Genomic DNA, 15,871 nt, shown 5'->3' on the forward strand with positions numbered 1-15,871 from the left:
TATCCATGATGTGGGCATTGATTTATCAAATCTCTAAACCTTTCCGAGACCTGATGGCAAGTTTCATGGTCTTTCTAGATGAAGGTAGAGATTTTCCTGTTAAGGCTACTAGTCTTATGGGGCGGAAAATATTTGGTGAAGAATGATTTTGTCATTTCATCCCATGTTTCGATAGAACTAGGCCTTAAGGAATACAACCAACTTTTTTCTTTATCTTTGAGAGAGAAAGGAAATAATTTCAATCTCACAATGTTGGTGACATCAACTCGGTTGTTGAATGTAGCCACGACCTCTTTGAATTCCTGTATATGCACGTACGGACTCTCATTTTCCAACCCATGGAAGGTTGGTAAGAGGTTAATCATGTCGGGTTTGAAATCAAAATTTTGCATATTGTTGGGATACATTATGCATGAAGGTGTGGCTGTATGCATAGGATGTAAATAATCCTGTAGCGTTCTTGGTTGGACTTCATCTTGATGAGCCATCGTGGGTGGTTCAGGAAGTCTCGGTGAATTGGGTGAATGTGAACAAATGGAAGAAGACGACAAATTAGGAGAGTTTTCTAAAGCTTCTACTTGTTGTGTCACGAATCTCCCTAGTGCATCTCTATTTCGTGGCATAATTTTGTTTTTGTAAGTACTATAAGCGCAAGTGTGTAATAATGTAATAAGTATACACCAAAAATGTTCACAAGCCAATTGGGAAGGCTGCTAAGGTACCACTTTAGGCCCAAGAGATTTTCTAGAACTCCGTGAGGTTCTTAGAAAAAGGTTGGAGGGTAACGCTAACACAGACCTTATTTAATAACCAATTTTTCTAAGACAGAACAAGTTTGGCTTTTACTGATATCTAAAATTACAAAAATATTCTCAATACTTTGTTTTTTATAGTTTAAAGTTTTATGATTCAAAGTTTTATGCTTTTTTTGTGGGGGGAGCCTAAATCTAGAAAATAAAATTCTAAACCTAAAAGTAAGTGAAAATAAATAAATAAAATAATGAAAAAAATGAATAAATAAAAATAAATTAAAAATAAAAATTAGTTAGAAAAAAATTAAAAGAGAACTTAAAGGAAATTATATATTTTTTTCTAAAATAAAAATAATAATTCACTTTGTAAACCTTTAATTGTACAATTACCTCCCCGATAACGGCGAATAAAATTGATATCGCCCAATATACTCTTAAGCAGTCGCAGTATTAATTAAGCTATGTCGTATCCACAGAGAGGTAAAATAAAATTAAAAAAAAGATTAGTAAATTAGAAAAAAGAAACTTGAAAATAATGTAACTTTGAAAAAGAATAATTTTTAAACACTAAATAAAGAAAATTAAAGAATTAAAATCAGAAAGAAAATATGGAAGGCACAAGCTTCATTCATACAAGCATATATATATATATTAATAAAATTAATTCATTCTACTCAACAATAATTATACACCATTAATTATAGTTGGAAAATATATATAATAAAGCTCATCTTAAAATATGTTCTTAATTAAATTATACTAACTTCTAATTTTAAAAACCTATCATATTATATACCTTAGAGCGACAAAATACTAATCATAGAATACAGTAAAAAGCATATAATATAACAAATATCCTAAATTAAATTAAGAGCCTAAATTACATAAGAAGAGCATGACTAAACTTATGTAAAAGACATAAATAAACTTAGAATAACAATTAGAAGAAAATAAATTTAATTGTAACAAATATATAGAACTGAAGAAGAAAAAAGAATCAATATATTAAAAATATAATGTGAAACATGAACTTCACTCTAGCCTTTCCACAAGAGAATTTAGCCTAAAATATGCATTGTTTTCACTCAAAAAGTATAAAAGAAATGAAAGAAAAAATAGGAAATAAGTGTATTTCTCTCTAACTCTACTCTCTACTTTTGTTTCCACAATCTGATGTCTTTTTTCCTATACTTGTCTCTCTATTTATAGTGGAAATTTGACCAAAAATGTGTAAAATAGTATACAAAAGAGTGGGGAAAATAGCAACAAAAATGGATGGAAAATTGGACTAGTGGGAGACAAGTTGCAGCAGTAAGGGGGACACATTGGCCATGTGTCACACAATGGTTGGCGCAGAAAAATTAGTTACCGTAACGCCCCATGTCACTATGGCTGCTTTGTAACGCCCCACGTCACTATGACTGCTTTCTGGAATGACGACTGGCTCTACGAACCAACATGGGTCTTTCGAGCGTGCTTTGTCCTCACTCGCACGCTTCATGGGAAAACTTCTCAGGAGGTCACCCATCTTGAGATTTCTCCAGGTCAAGCACACTTAACTTGAGAGTTCTCAAGTGATGGGCTACCGAAAAGAAGATGCATCTTGTTGGCATAGGTAGTACCCATCAATCCATTTAAGCCCTCTTCAACTGTGTAGTCCCATACCTACACAATCTCAGAATCATCACACTTGAGCTTCCCCAGGCGGTGTGGGATTGCACAGTTCCTTACCCACTCTTTCCCCCTGTGAATCACGAGATTCTGACTGTCACAGTTACAGAAGCTGCTGGCGGTTGAGGGGACAAAAGGCAACACGTGTCGCGCGCACAGGGCTTCGGCAGGTGCGCGTCAGGGAGGCATCAGGAGGCAGGCGGCGTCAGGCGCTGGTGGCTGCGTGGGACGCATGTCAAGCAGGCAGGAGTGGGGCCCGCGTGGCAGGTTTTTGTAGCAGGCGGTGGTGGGTTGCGTCAGGCGGCTCGGATTCATGCCTATTTTTGGCCTGATTTGCACTTGTGCTACTTACAATTCGTCAAAAATGTCACTTCTTGTATTCTTTCTTTTTCTTTGTATAAAAATACATCTATTTCCTGAAAATTGAACACAAATTAAATTAAAATTAATATTTTCAAATTTAAAATATATTACAATAAATTCATTCAAATATTAATTAAAAATTAATTAATTTTAAACTTTAAAAATAATAAAATGATATTTTTAACTACTAATGAACGACCAAAATAGTATTTATCCTTTATTTTAACTTATTCTCAATTTTTAATGTACCCCATTTTTAAAATACAAATAATATTATTTATTTATTTTTTTTAAAAAAAAAAGAAAAAGAAAAAGTCAATTAACTAATCGGGAAGTTACTCATTAGTGGTGCCACCTCAATCATTCTTTTATAAAAATTGGTGGGATATGTGTTTGGGTGGAAGGATTGTGAAATCCATTGATATATTAATTGAGTTGTTATATTCTGCACAGTGAAAATCATCTTATATTTTCGTGTGTTTTGTTTCCATGTTGATGTTGAGAGTCGTGGAAACAATGTCATATTTCCAATAAAATATTAACCCTCAACAAAAGGAGTTTTCCTTGTGATATTGGGTGCAATAATTTTTCTTACATGGATTTCATGTTCCTTCATATGGAAATACATTGCCAAAAGAGACTTTTTCTTTGTCTATACTTTAGTAAAAATGTTTGAAAGCATCATAGTAGACTAATAAATGATAATAGTACTTATATTTTTGCTGGAATAACAATAGTAGTTGTTGAGCAGTGATATATTTCAATTGCCCATAGAATAAAAATACACATCTTACATAATTTTTGTCAATTTGAAGATTTAAAAAAATAAAATAAAAACATTTCAGCCTGACTCATGTGGTTGGATGTATGTGTGTGAAAAAGAAAAAAGAATTCTAATCCCGTTGCATAAAAAATAAATAAATGAAAGTTTTGAAAAATTATATACATATATATACACATTTCGCATAAATATATATTTTTTAATATCAATATTTAATACAAATATAACTTTAAAATATATGCAGCCTCCTTTCTCAAAAGGTCTAAATGCTAATATTCACAAGGGAAAATACAAGTTTAGTTTTCAAATACTCGATTAGTCTTTGTATTTTATTAAATTGTGATTCAAACCCTGTGTTTTACAAAATGGATCAAAATAGTACGATTGACCCGATTTTGATCAAAATATTTTCAAATATATTCTTTCATTCTTATCTCTTTGACCACATTCTCTGCTTTTGTGAACTCATCGCATCTCCAATGATCCAAGAATTGATCTTATAACTGAAAATATTTTAACAAAAATTTGGTCTATTGTACTATTTTGATCCGTTTTTTAAAACACTAGGTCTTAATTGTCATTTAATAATACACAGAGGCTGATCGTACATTTGGAAAAAATACAGGGGCCAAAATGATATTTTCCCTATTCACAATTAATGGAGGTTGAACATTCGTGGACAGTGACAACTTGTAAAACAAAAATAAATAAATAACTGAGAATTCCTAGGACATTGAGATGGCGCTGGACGAAAACACTTTGATGATCGTGTCAATATGCTTGTAATGATAGATAGAACAAAGAGAAAGATAATAAATAAAATACTCCCTAACATGGTGACTAGGCATCTATTATATAGTGATTCTAGTCACCAAAGTTTAGAGTGCAATAGTAGTAAAAGCAAGAAAGAGTAAATAGAAGTTTTTAATAATAACAGTATGAAAAGTAATCATCCTTTATCTTTGCCCAAGATAGGATCTTTTGTAAGCCCTCCAAGAGAACCGCTGCTCTCTCAATCGTAGTTCCTAGAGAAATGGTCTTTCTCCCGTTTTCGGAGGGAAGCCATTTTGTTTCTAGAAAGAGAATTTAAGATAGAACAAGTGTGACAAAGAAATTATCTTTTGAGATCTTTTCATCGATGTATGGCTGTCCTCTGACTAAGAGATTTAAGGAGTACCTTCCTTTGGGGAGGTTGCTTGTGTTTCTGACATGGGTCTTTGCATGTTTTCCTTTGGTGCAACAAATCTGGTAGCTCCCTAATGTAACACGCTGAATAGTCAGAACCGTTACACGTTGTGTAAAAAATAGTGCTTAACTCGTTAAGCAAGTCATTGGGACTTAAAACTATAATTAGGGTTAAACGACAGTTTCAGTATCAAAAGTTGGACTTTTATTTAAAATGTTAAGTAATTACAAGGGATCCCAAAACTTTCTAATAAAATACAAGTATATCAAAAATACAGACATAGTTGGCCTAAGTGGCAAATTTTCAACTAAAGGCTTTTGTTCCCCAAAATGTTTCAAGCGTGGCGGCCAAGCAGGATGAGAATGTACACGTCGCCCCTATAGCTCTCCAACTCATGGCTGGTCCAACTTCCCTTTCCCCTTACTTGCACCATGAAGCACCCGTGAGCCAAGGTCTAGCAAGAAAACTCATACAAATCATAATGGCCCCACCACTGTGGCAGATAACGTATACCCGTTATGGCCTCGCCAGTACGACATACATTACACATGTAATGTTGTTAACGGTCTCCCGACCAAGCAATCAGTACCAACAAATATAACAACATAAATTCCAACACAGTATACATTCAACTACAAATAGTTTCATAACACGGTCATTCCCGTGACCTATCATTGGAGCGCATGCCCTACACTTGGTGCAAGAGACAATTTTCTTACTTCGAGTCCTCCGTGATAGGGTAAGGCGACAACGAGCACGATCCTTTCCTTCCCAAGCCTTGCGGTACCCCTCTAAATTTTCAAGCTTCTCAGCTGTATGATCACGACCTAAGTTGCCTTAGTCCAACTCTAGCTCCAATTCCCTTCAATTTCCCAAGCTTTACTTTAACACAATTCAAGGAAGTCCAAGCACTTCAAAGCAGGGAGAGAAAACGAGAGGGATAGGGAGAGATGATCTGAGTTGGTGTTTACCATTTGTTTCCCACCTCTGAAAGAACCTAGTGCTTATGTCACTATCTTGACACTAAGTCTAAAATGCATCTTGCTTATGTCTTACTCGCTAACGCCCTCAAGGGAAATAACGTCTCTTGATACATTTCCCGTTACTCTTAATTAAAACCTCATAATTTCCTATTAATTTCCAATATCCTTAACTAATCACAAAATACTTTCCCCTTACCCGATAAATCTTGGTAATGTACCAAATTACTAAAATACCCCCCTAGGCTCACCCCGAGCTGGGTATTTTGACTCTGTTATGACTAAATGACTAACTTACTCCCTAAGATCTCCTCGTGCTGAATAACTCAAATATATCCCAATAATAATGTTGTCTAAGTCAATATACACATATATATTCAAATACGCCATCAATTGGACAAGATTTTAAAATTTCCCTTCTAATAAGAAACGGGCCCAGAATCATGCTTAATACACCTAAACATGAAAATACAGTCATATTATAATATAAATCACATGATTCACATAATCACACATATATTCAATTAAATTTGCATATTAATCAATTTATGCCCTCCCGACACGTTAATTTAGGCACTAAGCCTTGTTAGCAAATTCGGGACGTTACACCTAACATGCGACTCTTGTCCTTTCAACAACATCTTTGGTAGATTCTGCAAAATTGATTAGCAATATAAATGTGCAAGTGTAAACAGTCGACAAACAAGTAATAAAGTGATAAGTGAGTATCGTTTCCACAAGGATTGTATTATCAATAAATTGTGTAAAATCATCACTTAACAAATTAGAATAAAGAAAATCATAATGATTTGATTAAATTTAAAAACTAAACAAGAATGTAAATAAAATAAACAAATGAATGAGAGAGCGAGAAAATGATGATGAGCTAGAATAATTAATTCCTCCTAAATATAAATCTGATGCTAATGCTGCAGTAATGTTGTGGCAAACCGGGAATAATTAATCTAGAATTCCAATTTAGTGCATAGAATTTCGTCGAAGTCATTATGGTATCAATTCTCTAATTAAACTAACATATGTCTATGCTAATCTAATTACAAGAATACATTCCCAAGCACCAATTCCAAAAGATTATGCAAGGTAATAATATATGTCTATATCGTTACAAAATTAAAATCAAAAGAAATTAATCTTGAACCATTCAAGTCTTATGTCTATTAATTATAATCCTTTCATGGAGCCACAGTTATTTCAATTACTCACTAAATGTGATCAAGCAATAGCAAGCATTAAGAATAAAATATACTTGAATGAATAAAACCCAATTAGCATTTAGCATCAATAACAACTATCAAAATTACATAGTAGAGTTCATTAATTATCCTAGCAATGAAAAGTTTAGCTCATAATCAATATCTCAAAAACACCCATTCCAAAATAAATCATAGTTTAGAAAATAAAAGAAAAAGAAAATAAAATATTAAGGAGAAGGGTAAGAGAATCAAGCCAAAAAGATGCTCTCAACATGGTCCTCCTCTCTTGAATCCTCATCTTCTTTCTTTTTCATTTTCTTCTTCTTCTTCATTCACTACTTTCTCTCAATGGTGGTTGCCTCCTTTTCTCTCCTCTCTAGTCTGTATGTGTCTATTCTAAAAAATTGGGAAAGATGATGATGATAAGTTAGGTTATTCTCCTTTCCAAAATTATTCGTATGGGCCTCATTTGCTTCTTTTATTTTTCATGCAAATCTATTGGACCAGAGTCATTTAAGAGCCCAATACCACTTTAATTACTGCTCAACCCAAATCAAAAAAATCCAAAAGCTGAGTTGGATAAGTTAGCTATTTCATTTCGCATGTGGGCCTTTCAAGTAGATATCTGGAACAACGTAATGCTCCTATGATGTTGCGGCATCCCAAAATCTTGATTGCACTTCAAGCTTCAAATCCTTCTCAAAATGTCCACAGCTCCACCAACCACCTGTCAAGACAAAATTCAATATTTTAAGATATATTTTTCAAGTATTAATCTAATATTTAATATTATCTAATTATAATGAATATTTTACAAAATCATAATAAAAATACTACAAAATACCCTAAACCATTATTTTCTTGATGAAAATATAAGTTCAAAAGCATTTGTTGACGCGGTTCTTCGCCAACAGGTAATTAAGAGAAAAAGAGAAAGGGATTAGTGCTAATAATGAACTGAAACAGATATATGATCTTAGGAAATGGAAAGGTGACTCAAGACACGGTTTTTAAGTGCTTCAAAGGTTAAAATCCTTCTAATCCACTAGTCAATATTATTGCTCTATTCTGGGTATATGATTACAGGATATTTCTTACAAGAGATAATCCAACCCTTATCAACTCCTAGGGTCTCCATATTTATAGGAGAAGTCACCTGGGAGTTGGTAAGAAGGTCATCCCGTGACCTTCTTACCTATCATATCAACTCTGTGACATTCATGATTAATTCCTAAACCTGACACATAAGTGTGGTCAAATCAATAGGTAAGGAGATAATGGGCCGCATGGCCCAACCCAGTCGTGGGTGTCTGAATACGCGCGTTCCTGCTGCGTGTCCGAGAAGTCAGGGGCATATCAGACATGTGATGTCTGATATATGCACGTTTACCTTGCGTGTGTTGACTTTACAAAGGGTCATAGCCTCGAGATCCAGCTCGTACCACGAGCTGGATATTTAACTCGACCTTTGGCCTTCAGAGTCCGGACTCAGGTCTTAGGCAATCTTGGCGAACCCTTGGGTTACCTCGAGCTAAGGAGGTACGACCTTATGACGGAAGCTCCGGTCTTGGGGATGTCCATGAGATCTATTATGATTAGGTCGCAGCTCAGCCCGCTAATTAGCCCGTGGGAAAATCAGGGCGTACATCTGCCCCCCAAGCCCCTGCTCATGGTATTCCACGTCGTATAAGACCACAGTAGGGGCTTTTAGGTTTTCCCATGAACTCTTCACATTCCACCTCTTACGTAGGCGCCTGATACGTGGAACATCATGGTTGGTGATGGTACGTCTTACAAGAACCACATTTAATGGCCTAGCCTATGCCCAGCCGTCGTTTCGTATTTCGAGTGGAGGGCCTCGGATCCCTCATTAGGGCCATCCAACGGCCCTCTACACGTGACCCTTCACATATTTAAAAAGGGGTGGCCACCCTACACATGGGCCACCCTTTCATTTGAAATTTCTCAGAACTTCTCTCCTTCTTCTCTCTTCATCTCAGAAGAAAAAACCCTCTTCTCTGTGATTGCTACACTCAGAGTTCAAGAAGCTCAGACGTAAGGATTTCTCCAAAACTTTCGAAGCCAATACCCCGACGAAGCTTTCATCTAGGCAATACCTTCATCCACCTCCCAGCCAAACATTGTCAGTTTCCTGACCATGTGTGTTTTGAAAATATATTTCACTGTAGCTTAGGTAAATATTTTACTGTAGCCGCATGCAAGGATTTACTGGGTTTTGTGGATACGGAGGGTGAAAGCCTTTTTAGGTTAGGGTATTTTTGCTGTAGGAAATCACCTAAGAGTATGGTTTACAGGATGCTTTTTCTAGGGAAAATTTCTGGGTAGGAGTTTTGACATATTTTGGGTGCAAAACCAGGTAGCTTAGGGGACACGCCTCACAGGCGGTTTTGCAATTTTTTCCTATCGAAACTTCCCCCCAAGGAAAATTTTATCCTGACCCTCCTGACACACGAATTCTGAGTAATCGGGGATCTGTTGGGAGCACAGGCGCGTGTTCATTGAACCGCGTGGTCCCGCTCTCCATGGGCTGGGCTTACCTCAGCTCGTGCAAATAACATTTGATTTACCATCACACTTGGGTCGCCTTTTCTGAAATATTTTATTTTGTTTGTTAGGCGACTAGATGGCACCGAAAAGGAACGCTCCCAAGAAGACCGTCAGTAGCTCGGCCTTACAGCAGGACAAAGGAAAGGCGGTGATGCCGGACTCCCCAACCCCCAACTTTGGGCCGGCGGTGGAGCAGGAGGTCAAGGTCGCCCCCGATGCCTTCTTTGAGGCGGAGAGGATCGTCTTAAAGGTCACTGACCGGGCGAAGATCAACAAAATCTTTCTCTCCCACAACATCGCCCTGGGGAGAACATCTGTGGTGCCCCGACCTCCCTTAGAAGGTGAGCGGAGCTGCGCGCTGCTCGACGAGGTGTTCGCGGCCTGGAGCGGCGAGCATTTCAAGGCGGGGGCATTCCTCCCACTGGACCAGTATTTCGTGGACTTCCTCAATTATGTGAGGTTGGCACCATTTCATCTCCCCCCTAACTCTTATCGGTTGTTGGCGGGGTTGAGATATTTATTTTTGAAGCATGACTGGGAGGTCCCCACTCCAGCGGACATTTTATACTTTTTCTGCCTCAAGGCCAGCCCGGATCAGCGGGGGCGAGGCGATGGGTTTTACTACTTAACCCGATTCCCCAATACGGTTGCGGTCATCGAGCTGCCCAGCCACCCCAACGACTTCAAGGATCAATTCTTCATGTCGACGGGGTTCAGGAATTGCGAACTCCACTACTTCAATCGTCCTCGTAAGTGTTTTTCATCCTTAGCTCGTAAGTTAAGTGTCGTTTTAGCTCCTCCCGTACCCCTTTCTGACTTAGACTAATTCTGCAGCCATCTTCGCGAGGACAGAGAAATCTGTGACCCTCGAGGCCCAATACGAGACGCTGGCGGGCTTGCCCCCCAGCAAGAAAGATTACAGCGTGCTCGTAACAGACGAGACGATGATAGCCTGCAAGCTGATTTTCCCAAATCAGACTTTGAACCTCAGGAGGCCTCGGGGGCTTCCCCCAGCTCGCGACACCAGACCCATCATCGTGGAGGAGGTCGTGGGAGATGAAGATGAGGAGGACGAGGGCGACGAAGTTCCCCTCGTGAGGAATAGGAAGCGGACCTTGGAGGTCACCCAGAGGACGGGCGAGGAGAGGATCCAATCCGGAGCAACTGCGGGTCCTTCTGGCCAAGGTAACCCTTACATGTTTAGGAGTCTAGATAAGGCCACAGCAGACCCCCAGCTGGCTAGGTTCAATCCTAGGCAGCTCGTCCATCGTCACCGAAGTGATCCGGACCTGAATACCACCCTGCTCCATTGTGTCGACCTGCTTGTGCTAGACTACCAAGATAGCCGGCCTAGGGGTACCGTAGTAGTAGATAATACCCTAGCCTTTAGGTCGATCCTATTTGAGGAGTATGGGACCAACCTTCGTACATGGCCATCACTCCGGAGGGGTGTCGTAGCTCTGGGGCTTAGGCAATACGTAGAGGAATCTAGCCCTGAGTCAGACTCGGACCCAGAACTTGCGCCAGCTCGGGAAGTAATCGACTTAGATTCTTCTTCTAGCTCGGGGGGTAGGATTCCCCTAGTATTCATATACTTTTTATCTTTACCCCTTTGTTTTTGTATCTGTATGGTTGCTAACTCGTACTAACCATGTTTTTGTTTTGACAGAAGAGATGTCTCAGCCCGAGGAGAGCCTACGAGGTGCGGTCTTCGGGGGGAACCCCTCAGCTGGGCCAAAAATGAAAAGGCTCCGGACGTCCAAGAATGCCGCTGGGGTCCCCACCAAGTCTCCAGCAAAGGAGAAGGAGCAAACCCAGGCTGCCCAGGTCGCGGGAGCGATTCTTCCTGCTGCAGGGGGAAGCAACATGCCTCCACCCCCTCCGCGAGCTCCAGCCGCCGCTCGGGACGCAGGAACGGAGCCCGGGACTTCGGTGGATGTACCCTCCGATGTACGCATCCCAGTCAATCCCCAGGACCTGGAGACGATCCCCGAGGCCTTCCGGGGAATGGTGTATGAGTCGGAGAACTACGCCGTCAGCCATATATACAGGTTCACCGAGAAGGAGCTCCGGGCCATCGAGACACTGAGCCCGGTGGGCGTGCTGGACTCTTCATTGGGCATGGCCATGATGGTAAGCTAACTTACTTTTTTGTGGTTTTTATCATTACACTTTGCTCTGCTTTTCCTTCCCTCTTTTTCTGAGGCAATTGCCTTTTCAACTTCGTAGAGCGCCGTTTCCCTTCATCGGAGCATCGTCAGGACCAAAACTCAGCTCGAGGACATGAGGAGCGAGCACCAGACCACCCTGCAGATGGCTAAGGATGCCTTGGCGGCCTCGCAGGTCGAGTTGGAAAAAACCCGCTCGAAGGTCCAAGAGCTCGAGACCTCGCTCGCCAGCTCGCGGACAAACCTAGATGCCGCGAAGACTGAGGTCCAGGTCGCCCAGGCTGCCCTAGAGGTCGAGCGGACAACTTCAGAAAAGTCCATGGAAGATCCGTTCTACCATTGCTGGGTCTACAATCCAGATGCAGACTTCTCCTTCATGTCAGTGAGCCTCTGGGAGCGCTTGCTGGTGAAGTTCCAAGCTCGCCTTGATAAAGAGGCGCCCTCGGAGACCGGGGATGGTTCTGGCGCAGCTGAGCAAGGCGAGACGGCGACCTCCAAGGGGCCACCTGGCGGAGCTTAGGGCGTTTCTTTTCTTGTGCCCTTCAATATTTTTAAATACTTTTTATGTAACCTTTGCACGAGGTGCTTTCACCTCGAGACAATTTGATTTAACGCTTTCAATTGATCCTCTTTTTTTTTTTTTTCTTTACGCGCTTTGGTTACAATTTCTTGAACAACTTAGTTCGTGCTAACTTTTAACCATATCTCGAGCTCTTTAGGAAGAACAATGATCGATAGATTTAAATCAACTTCTAAGTTTTATGACCCGGTTAGGACCAGGAACTTATTTTGAAAACTTAGTTCGTGTTAAATTTTATCCATATCTCGAGCTCTTTAAGAAGAACAACGATCAATAGATTGAAATCAACTTCTAAGGTTTATGACCCGGTTATGACCAGGAACTTATTTTGAAAACTTAGTTCGTGTTAACTTTTATCCATATCTCGAGCTCTTTAAGAAGAACAACGATCAATAGATTTAAATCAATTTCTAAGTTTTATGACCCGGTTATATCCAGGAACTTATTTTGAAAACTTAGTTCGTGTTAACTTTTATCCATATCTCGAGCTCTTTAAGAAGAACAACGATCAATAGATTTAAATCAACTTCTAAGTTTTATGACCCGGTTATGACCAGGAACTTATTTTGAAAACTTAGTTCGTGTTAACTTTTATCCATATCTCGAGCTCTTTAAGAAGAACAACGATCAATAGATTTAAATCAACTTCTAAGTTTTATGACCCGGTTATATCCAGGATAGGACTTAGTTAGCGTTTAATCCTTATCAATATCTCACGTTTTTTAAGAAAAACAACGGTCAATCGATATGAATCAACTTCTAAGTCATTAAGGAGACCTGGTTATATCCAAGCACCATATGCCCCCCAAGTAACTGGGAAAGGGTCTTTCGTGGTTACTTTAGATTACACTTGCAAACATGTACAAAAATCTGATTCTCATTCATACATAAAAAGTGGCCTTCCAAGCCTTACAAGTGAATCATTGATAATATTTCTTTAGGTGGATGGCGTTCCAAGTTCGCGGGACCGCCCCTCCATTAAGTCGAGCTAACTTATAAGTTCCCTCCTTGATGATTTCGATGACCTGGTATGGTCCTTCCCAGTTTGGTCCCAAGACTCCATCTTTGGGATCTTTCCCGACCAGGAAAACTCTCCTTAGGACCAAGTCGCCAACGCTAAAGGCGCGTTTTTTTACTTTTGTGTTGAAGTAGCGAGTGATTTTCTGCTGATAATGGGCGAGCTGGAGTTGCGAATCCTCTCGCCTTTCATCAACTAGATCGAGGGAATTGCACAGGAGCTCGTGGTTTCGATCTTGGTCATAAGACTGGACTCTATGCGAAAGCACCTTAATCTCCACGGGGAGGACTGCCTCACTCCCAAAGGTTAGGGAAAAGGGAGTATGACCCGTAGGAGTCCGATGCGAGGTCCGGTATGCCCATAGGACCTTGGGGATCTGTTCTGGCCAGACCCCCTTTGCTTCATCTAATCTCTTCTTGAGGCTCGCCTTTAGGGTCTTGTTGATAGCTTCGACCTGGCCATTCGCTTGAGGATAGGCCACGGAGGAGAAACTTTTCACAATTCCATGCCTTTCGCAAAACTCGGTGAACAGGTCACTGTCGAACTGAGTGCCGTTATCGGAAACGATCTTCTTGGGCAGGCCGAATCGACAGATAATGCTTTTAACCACGAAGTCAAGCACTTTCTTGGAAGTTATCATCGCCAAGGGTTCTGCCTCAGCCAACTTTGTAAAGTAGTCGATGGCTACCACGGTGTAACGGACCCCGCCTTTTCCAGTGGGGAGGGCACCAACCAAGTCTATCCCCCAAACGGCAAACGACCATGGGGACGATATCATCTTCAGCTCGACAAGAGGAGCTCGGGCAACTGCGGCGAATCGCTGGCACTTGTCGCATTTCCTCACGTATGAGATCGAGTCTTTGGACAGTGTTGGCCAGTAATATCCTTGCCTTAGGACTTTTAAGGCCAAGCTTTGCCCCCCAGCGTGGTCTCCGCAAAATCCTTCGTGCACTTTCTGCAGGATGGCCTTTGCTTTGCCTGGAAGAACACACCGGAGGAGAGGTAGGGAGTGCCCACGTCGGTACAACACCCCATCGACTATCGTATACCTAGGAGCTTGGTACAGGACTCGTCATGCATCGTTACGTCCTTCAGGTAGCTTGCCCTCGATGAGATATTCAAGGATGGGGGTCATCCAGGTCGGCCTGGTATCGATCATCTCGACCTCCGTCCTGACATCTTCTACGCTTGGTTTCTCCAAGAATTCGACTGGTACTAGCCCCAAGGTCTCCATTTCCCCAGAGGTTGCGAGCTTGGCAAGAGCGTTTGTGTTAGCGTTCTGCTCCCGAGGTATCTGTTCAATCGAGCCTCGCTCAAACCCGGACAACTCAACTTTTACCTTCGCCAGATAGGCAGCCATCTTGGGTCCCCGTGCCTGATATTCGCCCAGGACCTGGTTTACCACGAGCTGGGAGTCACTGAAGCACTGGACGGAGCTCGCCTTCAACTCCTGGGCCATCCTTAGTCCTGCCAGGAAAGCTTCGTATTCGGCCTCGTTGTTGGAGGCTTTGAATCCGAATCTCAGTGCTGAGTGGAATCTATGTCCCTCGGGGGATATCAAAATGATTCCAGCTCCAGAGCCGTTCTCATTGGATGAACCATCTACAAAGACCTTCCACGAAGCCTGGGGCGAGGTGACCTGGGGTGAGTCTTCTGCGGGATCCTTCTGTAATCCCGTGCACTCTGCCATGAAATCGACCAGGGCCTGACCTTTTGTAGCAGTTCGCGGAGTATACCGAATCTCGAACTGACTGAGTTCGATTGTCCACTTTAACAAACGTCCCAATGCTTCAGGTTTTTGCAAAACCTGCCTTAAAGGTTGATCAGTCATGATGTGAATCGGGTGGGACTGGAAGTACGGCCTGAGCTTTCGCGAAGCCGTGATAAGGCAGAACGCCAATTTCTCCATCAGCGAGTATCGGGACTCAGCCCCGAGAAGTCTCTTGCTGATGTAGTAGACAGGCTTCTGAACTTGGTCCTCTTCTCGTACCAGTACGGCACTAGCTGCGTCCTTAGTAACAGCCAGGTAGAGAAAAAGAGGCTCTCCTGCCTTGGGATTGGATAGCACGGGGGGCTCAGCCAGATGTGCCTTCAGGTCGAGGAATGCACTTTCGCACTCTACTGACCATTCAAACTTCTTGTTTCCTCGGAGCAGGTTGTAGAAGGGAAAACACTTATCGGTGGACTTGGAAATAAACCGGTTGAGGGCTGCCACTCTTCCTGTCAGGCCTTGGACATCTTTCCGCGACCTGGTCGAAGGAAGCTCGAGAAGTGATCTGATTTTGTCGGGGTTTGCCTCGATTCCTCGGGTATTGACTATGAACCCCAGGAATTTCCCTGACGCGACTCCAAAAGTGCATTTCTGTGGATTGAGCCTCATGCCATATTCCCGTAGTATCTTAAAACATTCTTCCAGGTCGGAAACATGGTTATCGGCAGTCTTTGACTTGACTAGCATGTCATCTACGTACACTTCCATGTTTTTCCCGATCTGGTCTGCAAACATTCTATTTACTAGCCTTTGGTAGGTAGGTCCAGCGTTCTTCAGACCGAACGGCATGACCTTGTAACAATAGACATTAGTCGTGGT

At 41.3% G+C, this 15,871-nt stretch overlaps 1 non-coding gene across 1 annotated transcript; it reads left to right on the top strand.

Moving 5' to 3' along the window:
• Nucleotides 1-107, top strand: LOC133802952 (small nucleolar RNA R71). Its single transcript, XR_009877694.1, has one exon. It is a non-coding gene; the product is annotated as a small nucleolar RNA R71 (small nucleolar RNA).
• Nucleotides 108-15,871: the final 15,764 nt, after the last annotated feature.

Source organism: Humulus lupulus, chromosome 9, assembly GCF_963169125.1.
Source record: "Humulus lupulus chromosome 9, drHumLupu1.1, whole genome shotgun sequence".
Classification (NCBI taxonomy): Eukaryota; Viridiplantae; Streptophyta; class Magnoliopsida; order Rosales; family Cannabaceae; genus Humulus; species Humulus lupulus.